This window comes from Cyprinodon tularosa, unplaced genomic scaffold, assembly GCF_016077235.1.
Source record: "Cyprinodon tularosa strain WSP-4 unplaced genomic scaffold, ASM1607723v1 ctg2248, whole genome shotgun sequence".
Classification (NCBI taxonomy): Eukaryota; Metazoa; Chordata; class Actinopteri; order Cyprinodontiformes; family Cyprinodontidae; genus Cyprinodon; species Cyprinodon tularosa.
Window position 1 is genome coordinate 1 of NW_024038838.1, and position 8,461 is coordinate 8,461.

The 8,461-nt window shown below is 38.0% G+C and overlaps 1 long non-coding RNA gene across 1 annotated transcript; it reads right to left on the bottom strand.

Annotated features, from left to right (window-relative positions):
• Nucleotides 1–3,690: 3,690 nt before the first annotated feature.
• LOC119784390 lies at nt 3,691–7,382 on the bottom strand. The gene is made up of 5 exons (XR_005280927.1): nt 7,279–7,382; nt 5,837–5,993; nt 4,452–4,644; nt 4,214–4,273; nt 3,691–3,793 (listed from the first exon to the last, which is right to left on the bottom strand). It is a non-coding gene; the product is annotated as an uncharacterized LOC119784390 (long non-coding RNA).
• Nucleotides 7,383–8,461: the final 1,079 nt, after the last annotated feature.

Below are 8,461 nucleotides of genomic sequence, written 5' to 3' on the forward strand. Positions count from 1 at the left end.
TAACCCCCATCACCACAATGACTGCTATGAAACAAGGTGACAGCAGCATCCTATGCCAAAAGACTCACAGCTGTAGCTGGAGGGAAGAGCAGCAGCTTTGCAAATTGTCTAATCTGGGACGCTAAGCAAAAAACATTATGAACTGCATAATGTATCCTACCAACTTAGTTCTGTTCTGCTTTGTGTCGCTCTATGATCTAAGTTTGTGGTTTTAAAACAGCAAAATATGGGAAAGTTTTAGCTGTATGATGGAGATTTCTAAACCAAAGCACTATATGATCTAAAGATATTGTAAATGATGAGTAAAAGACATTAAATCAGCTTTGAGATCTGAAACAACATCAGATCTAAACCAGATGATAGGACAAACACTCACCATCGCTGTCTTTCTGGCTGATGTTACCATGGACACGGACTTTGTGAGGGGAAGGGTCATCGACGGACAGCTGCTTCTTAGCGGCCGATGCCGCCTTAATTTCTGAGCCATGAAACACAAAGTTTACAACAGATCAGCTGCACGGCAGAGTTAAAGAGCAGACAAACAGGTACAAAGGTAGGCGGTGATGATGAATCTGGAAACAGGAACGATCACACATGTTCACAAGTCATTTTTTGCAAGTCCAAGTCAAGTCTCAACTCTTGAGAGCTCAAGTCCAAGTTAAGTCTCAAGTCTTGAGAGCACAAGTCCAAGTCAAGTCTCAAGTCTTGAGAAGGCCTGTCGCAATAATCAATTAATCGCACAAAAAATTCTAATCACTTGATTAATTTAAAAAAGTGCAATAATTTTCGTGCTTGGTTGTTTCTCCTTGTGTTTTCATCTCCGTCACTGAGACGGTGTAGCTTAAAGGTCGCTATTATATCTATGGATTTATCATTATCTTGAACTGCTAAATGAAAAATACAATTAAAAAAAGCACACGCAAAATTTTTTTCCAGATAAATTTTGCATTTTCTTACAGTATTTACCTGACATTTGTGGTTACAACTTTTTCTAGTTTTAGCAGTAAATGTCTGCTCTTTTATTGAAAATGAGGACTGTGGAAAAAAAAACAATCACAATCCTGCCGTCCACGTACTGTTGCGTCAGTGACGTCAGTGTGTTGCACAGGGAAAAATATGATTTATGGTTTTCTTTCATTTTAATGTTAGTTTTATGCTTTGCATGTTTGGAGAGAAAGATATGATTTTGCCGGGGGGAGAGGCAGGCGGGATCCGTGCGCACAGATGGCCCAGTAAGGAGTATTAGGGCAGAGGAGGAACCTTGCCTGTAAGTAGCGCTCCCCCTCGCTTAAAGCATAAACAGGAATATATCTTCCGACGGGGTTTTGGCGCGTGGATGCTGGCGTTCTCCTTGCTTCTCTTTTTAGCTGGATCGGTCTGGAAAGGGTTGTGGCACGCCAGGGAGTGGAACAATGCTGGAGCGCCGCAGAGTCTGTGGATCAGCCAGTGGGTGCTCCAGGCCGATCACTCGCACCAGAAGCAGCATAACAAGCGGAGCCCAACTTCCAGCCTCTGTTTTTTAAGGAAAACTCTTGAATTTTAGGTTTTATCAGGAGAAGAAAAGGACTGTTTTATTATGCCACTTTTGCTATGGCTTTTTGTATAAATAAAACACTTGAACTTGAGTGCTTCACGGTTTGGGTCTTTGAGTTTTCTTCTGTGTGCGGGTAAGGCGAGCGGCGATCAGTCAAGTTAGTAAAACAAAAAACACTTGAATAAGTGTTTTTACACTGGAATAAAATATTGTTCACAAGTCGGAAATCACGAGTCTCAGTCGAGTCTGAAGTCCTTTAAATGCAAGTCTAAGTCGAGTCTGAAGTCATTAAATATGCGACTCGAGTTCGAGTCACAAACTCGAGTCCCCATCTCTGGGAACGATAATCAAAAAAGGGAAACTGCATGTTTGATTTGTGACAGACAATAAAGATTAATAATTCTCACTAAAGGTTCTCCACCTTGTTTAGAAAATCTACTTCTGTTTAGATTAATTCCTCTACATTGCAAAAATTATCTATGAATAAATAAAAAATTCATGTCTAAAGTGTATTTCCCCCTCATTTTAGTAGATAAAAAAGATGATTTGCCAATGGAATGAGTATTTTAACTCTTAAAATAGGATAATTACATAATATGCACTTGCAATAAGACAATACATTTGTTTGTTTTTATATTAAGTGTAAATTGTCTACTTCCAATGGCAAAGTGGCTCAATTACCTCCTCAGTTCAAGAAAAAATGCACTTATTTTGAGAAAAAAAAATTTGATTTCAATGTTTCAATCTGAGTTGTTGGGTGTTGCGTCCGTCTGTTTTTCTGCGGACCTGTACATGAGGTCTGCCGTCGTCCTTCCGCTCCTCTTGCTCCTCCGTCAGAGACACCAGGGAACCTCTATCATCACTGTTCTGTCGGGGCATCCTCGAATGCTCCAGGATGCAGGGCTCTTGGATGGTGGAGCCTCTCAGCTCTTCCTGGATCCCACTGAGCCCTTCCAAGCTGTAGCTGCAGACAAACAGTAAAGCATAAAACTGTGCTGAAGACATCCTCCCAAAGCTCCATCTGAACTATTTGTCACATTTTTCTGGACTAGTACAATTGTTTGCTGCAACGAGATACACCATAATGCATGCACACACCTGTTGGAAGACACACACGCTCACACTCACAAAGCTAGCTCTGCACAGTGTTTAGTCAGCTGAGTTATCACTGGCCCCTGAAGCAGATTTACAACTGAAGCAGCTGCAAATAACTTCCAACATCAGCATCAGCACAGAGAGCCCCGCCATCTGTGATTTACAATCCCAATTACACCGATCTATGACTGGGAATAAGAGGCCCTGAAAAATCCAAAGCAATGATCATGGCGAGGAAAACTACAGCTACATTTCAGAATGAGCTATGCTAGCAAGCTGCAGCTCAGTCTGCTCCAGGACGGGCTCCCCGACGCTTGGAGGCTCCCGCAGTAAATCTGTCCTTTCTTTCTCCGGCCTCTGGGGTAGTTTAGCTCCAAAGTTATCCAGCAAATCATCAGTCCAACACTTTCAAGCATCACTAACTGAGGCCGAGCTAAAAGAATCATCATCAGTGACCAGCCTGCCGCGGCACTCAGCAATCCTTAAGGCAGGCGGCTGTATGTGTCATATTAAAACCTCCTCTTGGCGCTACGCACTCACCCTGCAGGGCCACCGTATGAATGCTATAATATTGCTGTGAATTTATTTCAGTCTAGTCTTATTTAGCTTAATTAGCCACAGACCAACATAGATAAGGTCATTTCTAACTTTTAACCCGTTCAAACTCTATTATAAAGTATTGTTGAAGCTCCTATTTATTCAGTTCTGATCATATTTTTTTTCTTTTTCACTGTTAAAATCACAGCTGAGGTCATGTCAGGTGTTACCATGGTGCCTTAAAAACAGTTACAGTAAGAACTGGACGGGAGGGCCCCACATGGCTCACACTAGAGACAAGGGAGTGTGTAAAGGAGGGACTACAGAAAGAATGCATTTGGAAAATTGAAGGACCCCATAAGGACATGACTGGAAACATGACGGTGTGTGTGACATTACCTGGTCTTTACCACTCAATAGCTTCACCTGATAACTTTCAAGTCATGCAAGCATTGAGCCACTTTAATAATAGAACACCATAGCATACAAGTCAGCATAGATGAATGTGTTTAAATGTACTTTTACCTGTGTGCAGGGATCATCTGGGATTGGTCCATCATTTAACGTCATAGGAACAGGGCTGGTCTCATTCTCAACTGCTGCTGCAGGAGTCTGAAGGCCTTTCACCTGAAATATAGAAGGACAAGAATGGATTTAGAACTGAATGAAGAGACATTCACAGGCAAATAAGATCATCTAGCGGTCAAACATTTCTGAAACAGCACAGTGCTTCAACCAAGAGCACAGCATGGTCTTTAGGACTCATCAGCAGCTATTATGATCGGATCAATGCAAAGATTGTGTTTAAAGATGCTACAGCTCAGCGAGTGCACAATGATGAATGTTAAAATCACAGCTGAGGTCATGTCAGGTGTTGCCATGGTGCCTTAAAAACAGTTACAGTAAGAACTGGACGGGAGGGCCCCACATGGCTCACACTAGAGACAAGGGAGTGTGTAAAGGAGGGACTACAGAAAGAATGCATTTGGAAAATTGAAGGACCCCATAAGGACATGACTGGAAACATGACGGTGTGTGTGACATTACCTGGTCTTTACCACTCAATAGCTTTTCTTCTGTTGCTGCAGGAGCTTGGGTTTTTTTCACCTGGATCACAGAAAGAACTCATCTTAAATCACATCACAGATCAAAGACTCAACACATTTACATTGTCATAGTCCAGAGTAATATTAGAAACATCGATAATATCAGAGAAATACAACATTTGTTTTTTGTAAAAAATAAAAATAAATCAAGAAATCTACACCTAATCTAACCAACTCACCTCAGTACGCCAAGGCCATTTTGCTTTACCATAGTCATAATCAGTTTCATCTCCTATTCCTATTTTCTTAAGAGAAAAAAGGCACAAGAGTGGCTTGTCGTCAACTATGATTTTTTTCATGGCACAATTTGGATTTTTGTGGTTGTCATTGACTAGTCGTCCGAGAGATCCATCTTCTTCAGATGCATCCAGGCTGAAAAGCATAAGAAAAATTGTTGTAGTTTAAAGTTTTATTGAAAGATGCATTTTCAAAAGAAATTCCTAAGAGTAGGGATGCACGATATTGGGATTTTGGCCGATATCCGATATTTAAAACTAGTGTTGCACCGATACCAGTATCGGACGGGGCCCCGATACTGCCCTAAAATGGTGGTATCGGTAAGTACCAACAAATAGGGCACCGATACCATTTTGAGAGCCATAAGTTTATTCAACTATTGTCACCCATTCCTGGTAGGCAATACAAAGTTCTACTGGATTCACTTTGTATTAGATTTTTTCCTGCTTCACAAAGGTAGGCAGCAGCTTTACAAAGCCATGATGGCAATTATTTTACATTATTATGGTATCGGTATCGGCCGATACTGCACAGCCAGGTATCGGGTATCGGTATCGGGGCCAAAAATGGCATTGGCGCAACACTATTTAAAACTCATGTAGCCGATAACCGATATCGATACCGATGTTAAAGCTGGACAAAAATAAGTAGTCATTGAAAATAGCAGTTTTGTTATCCATTTCTGATCAAATTGATTTTTAAAAACGCGGTATCGATCTATTTTACTTTCAAAATCTGGTGAAATTTCATCGTTCTGTTACAAACTCTCGTGATATTTTGCAAATTCTTGTGAGATTTTGTTAGTAAAATAGATCGATACCGCGTCAATATATCAACATATAAAAATATGGCAACATTTTGTGAATTTTCGGGGGATTTCGTAGCATAACCATGACATATAGCAATATTTCATTATTTCATTAGTAAAAGAGATTGATATGGTGTTTTTAAATGGCAATATATCAGCATATGAAGATATTGGGATATTTTAATGTATCAATATTTTTTCCCTCGTCTTTAGAAGTTTTTAAGTCTGTAAAAAAGAAGTTTTTGAGGAAGAAGAAGTAGTAGTATTTATTTATTTTTTTTTAGACTTTAGAAACTCAGAAGCTGATCAAATATCGGGTTAAATATCGGTGGGGTGGTCGATGTCCGATATTCAGTTTTAAGGCCGATACAGGCCGATACCGATAGGGGGCCGATTATATCGTGCATCCCTACCTAAGAGTATGTGTCTTTTAAAACATTATTCAAATATTAAACCCATGTTTCGGGGTCAAATCAGAATTTCTCCAATCTAACAAAACATCCATCTATTCATGCTTACCACAGGCGATTGTTCCGATACTCAAAGTCAAAGAGAAATGTGCTTTCAATCTCTGAGTATTGTCTTGACCGGCATTCTTCCTGTGTCAGGAGTTTACCCCTATACTCCAAGACAAAGTCCCCTGGTTCAATGGGGTGTGTGGCAAAAACTCCTCTTCCTATAGTAATATAAAATAAGTCAACATTTAATTCTGGGAACTCAAAAAGAAATGCAGCATTCTTTTAAAGTGAGGTTGAGGTTCTTATGTCTCATTGTATTACCTGCAGACAATGCTCAGCACTCTCCAAGTTGTGTTGCTCAGTGTACAGGTAAACTGCTTTTTTGATCAGCCTTTATGTGGCCATCAAATGTTTTTGATGCTGACCCATCCAGATCAATGTATCATTGAGGTCGCGTCTGCTCTATTCTGTTCCCTTTACCTGAGAGTGCTGTGTACCATTTAGTGCAGGCAACACACTAATGAAGCATACGGACATCATACAACTCAGACTTTTGACAGACAGATGTACTGTATTGATCCCAAACTGGGAAATTACAGTGTAGCAGCAGCAAGGCATGGAACTAAAATAGCAATATTTATATATACACAGGTACTACCAAAACAATTAAATAAATCCTGAAAAAGTTCTTTTATTTCTGTAATTCAACTTAAAGAGTGCAATTGACATATCACAAATGCAGACATAGGCAAAGGCTGAGTTGGAATTCAGTGCTAAGCCCCTTTCAGACTTGCACTGGAAAGGGGTAATATTGTGGACTCTGTCCTTTATACCGCAAGTCATCTGTCCTGCTGATTGTACAATTAAGATAAATACAGCTCATCAACAAATGAAATAGGCTGATTATTGACAGAACTGGGTCCTTGTGACACATAAGTCCTGCCTTTTCCTGCATGATGCTGAGTTCTAGTTTTGTTAGCTGTAAAAAGAAACCTTTTTCAACACCATTTTATGCCAAATCATATTCATACTGAACCACAACAAAGTGCAGTAACTGGTGTGATTAATATTCTTAAGCACTCCATTAGGCCGGATGGTGTTGTATTTATTTTCTTTTATTCTTGGAGTATGACTTTCTTCCACAAAACCAAATAAACAAACAAATTTTCATCAAGTTCATTTGGGAATTGTAAATTGACCCAAATAGTTACTGTGGCGAAAAAATTCAAAGCTGGACAGATCTGCATCTTCTCTGATGGAGCATGTGGCCTCCTACATTTCAACAGATTTCAACAACAGCACAGTGGTCATGGCAGTTGATGCTACACAGGCTTGATGTATGTAAAATAACTTTAAAGTTTTTAAAAAAGAAAAGAATTGAAGGAGAAAGTCCAGCTTTTAAAATAAATTCTACATGAATTATGACATTTATTTTTAAAGGCCCCATATTACCAATTGCTTCTGAAATGCACAAGTTGTGTCAAGGAATCTTCTGTCACTTACCTTTACAACTGTCAATGAATCTCGAAATAAACCATCCTTGTCAGTGCAAGACAGAATATATGTCTTTGCGTCATCTATGGGCTTTTTCCTTCTCCTCCTTGTGGACATAATGCTCTGTGAAAAAAATGTAATCATTTAGTCGAGGCAATCTTCCATGAACACCACAAACCTCAGTCTGATGCTCATTTCAGAGTGTGTATTTATATATATATATATATATATATATATATATATATATATATATATATATATACATATATATATATATATATATATATATATATATATATATATATATATATATATATATAAGCAGTTCCGGTGACAGTTAATATAAAAAATATTTTTTGTCTGATTCATCGATTTATATATATATATATATATATATATATATATATATATATATATATATATATATATATATATATATATATATATATATATATATATATATATATATAAGGGCTGCAACTAACAATTATTTTAAAAATCGATGAATCGGCCGATTATTTTTTCGATTAATCAGACAAATCGATGAATCAGACAAAAAATATTTTTTATATTAACTGTCACCGGAACTGCTTATATATATATATATATATATATATATATATATATATATATATATATATATATATATATATATATATATATATATATATATATATATATATATATATATATATATATATATATATATATATATACACACCACAGTGGCCGCTGCCAGCAGGGACTGTGGTGGCAGTCCCTGCTGGCAGCGGCCAGCTCCTAGTTCCATCAAGTTATTGTGACTTTATAAAAGTTTTAATGCAGGATACATCACAATAACATCACAATATAAAAAAAAAAACTATCTACTTAGAGATACTATAAATAAGTTATTTGCCATAAAAAGGCAAGAACAAAAAATAATAAACAAATGAATGAATTAATAAGGTATTATTAAGTTATTTAACAAAAACCGGCTGCTGCAGCCACCAAAACGGTGTCAGTAAACCTGGGTGTCGCTCGGGAAGCCTACTGACAGGACAGCCGGACCAATTTGTTAAAGTGAGAAGGATTTGTCCCCTTCAAAGTAAAGGCTGTAACGCCCCGGGGCCTCATCACACGGTTCTTTTCCTGGGAGCAAGTTATTTACTACTCTTAACTCAAACTCGTTAAAACCATATAAAAAAGGACT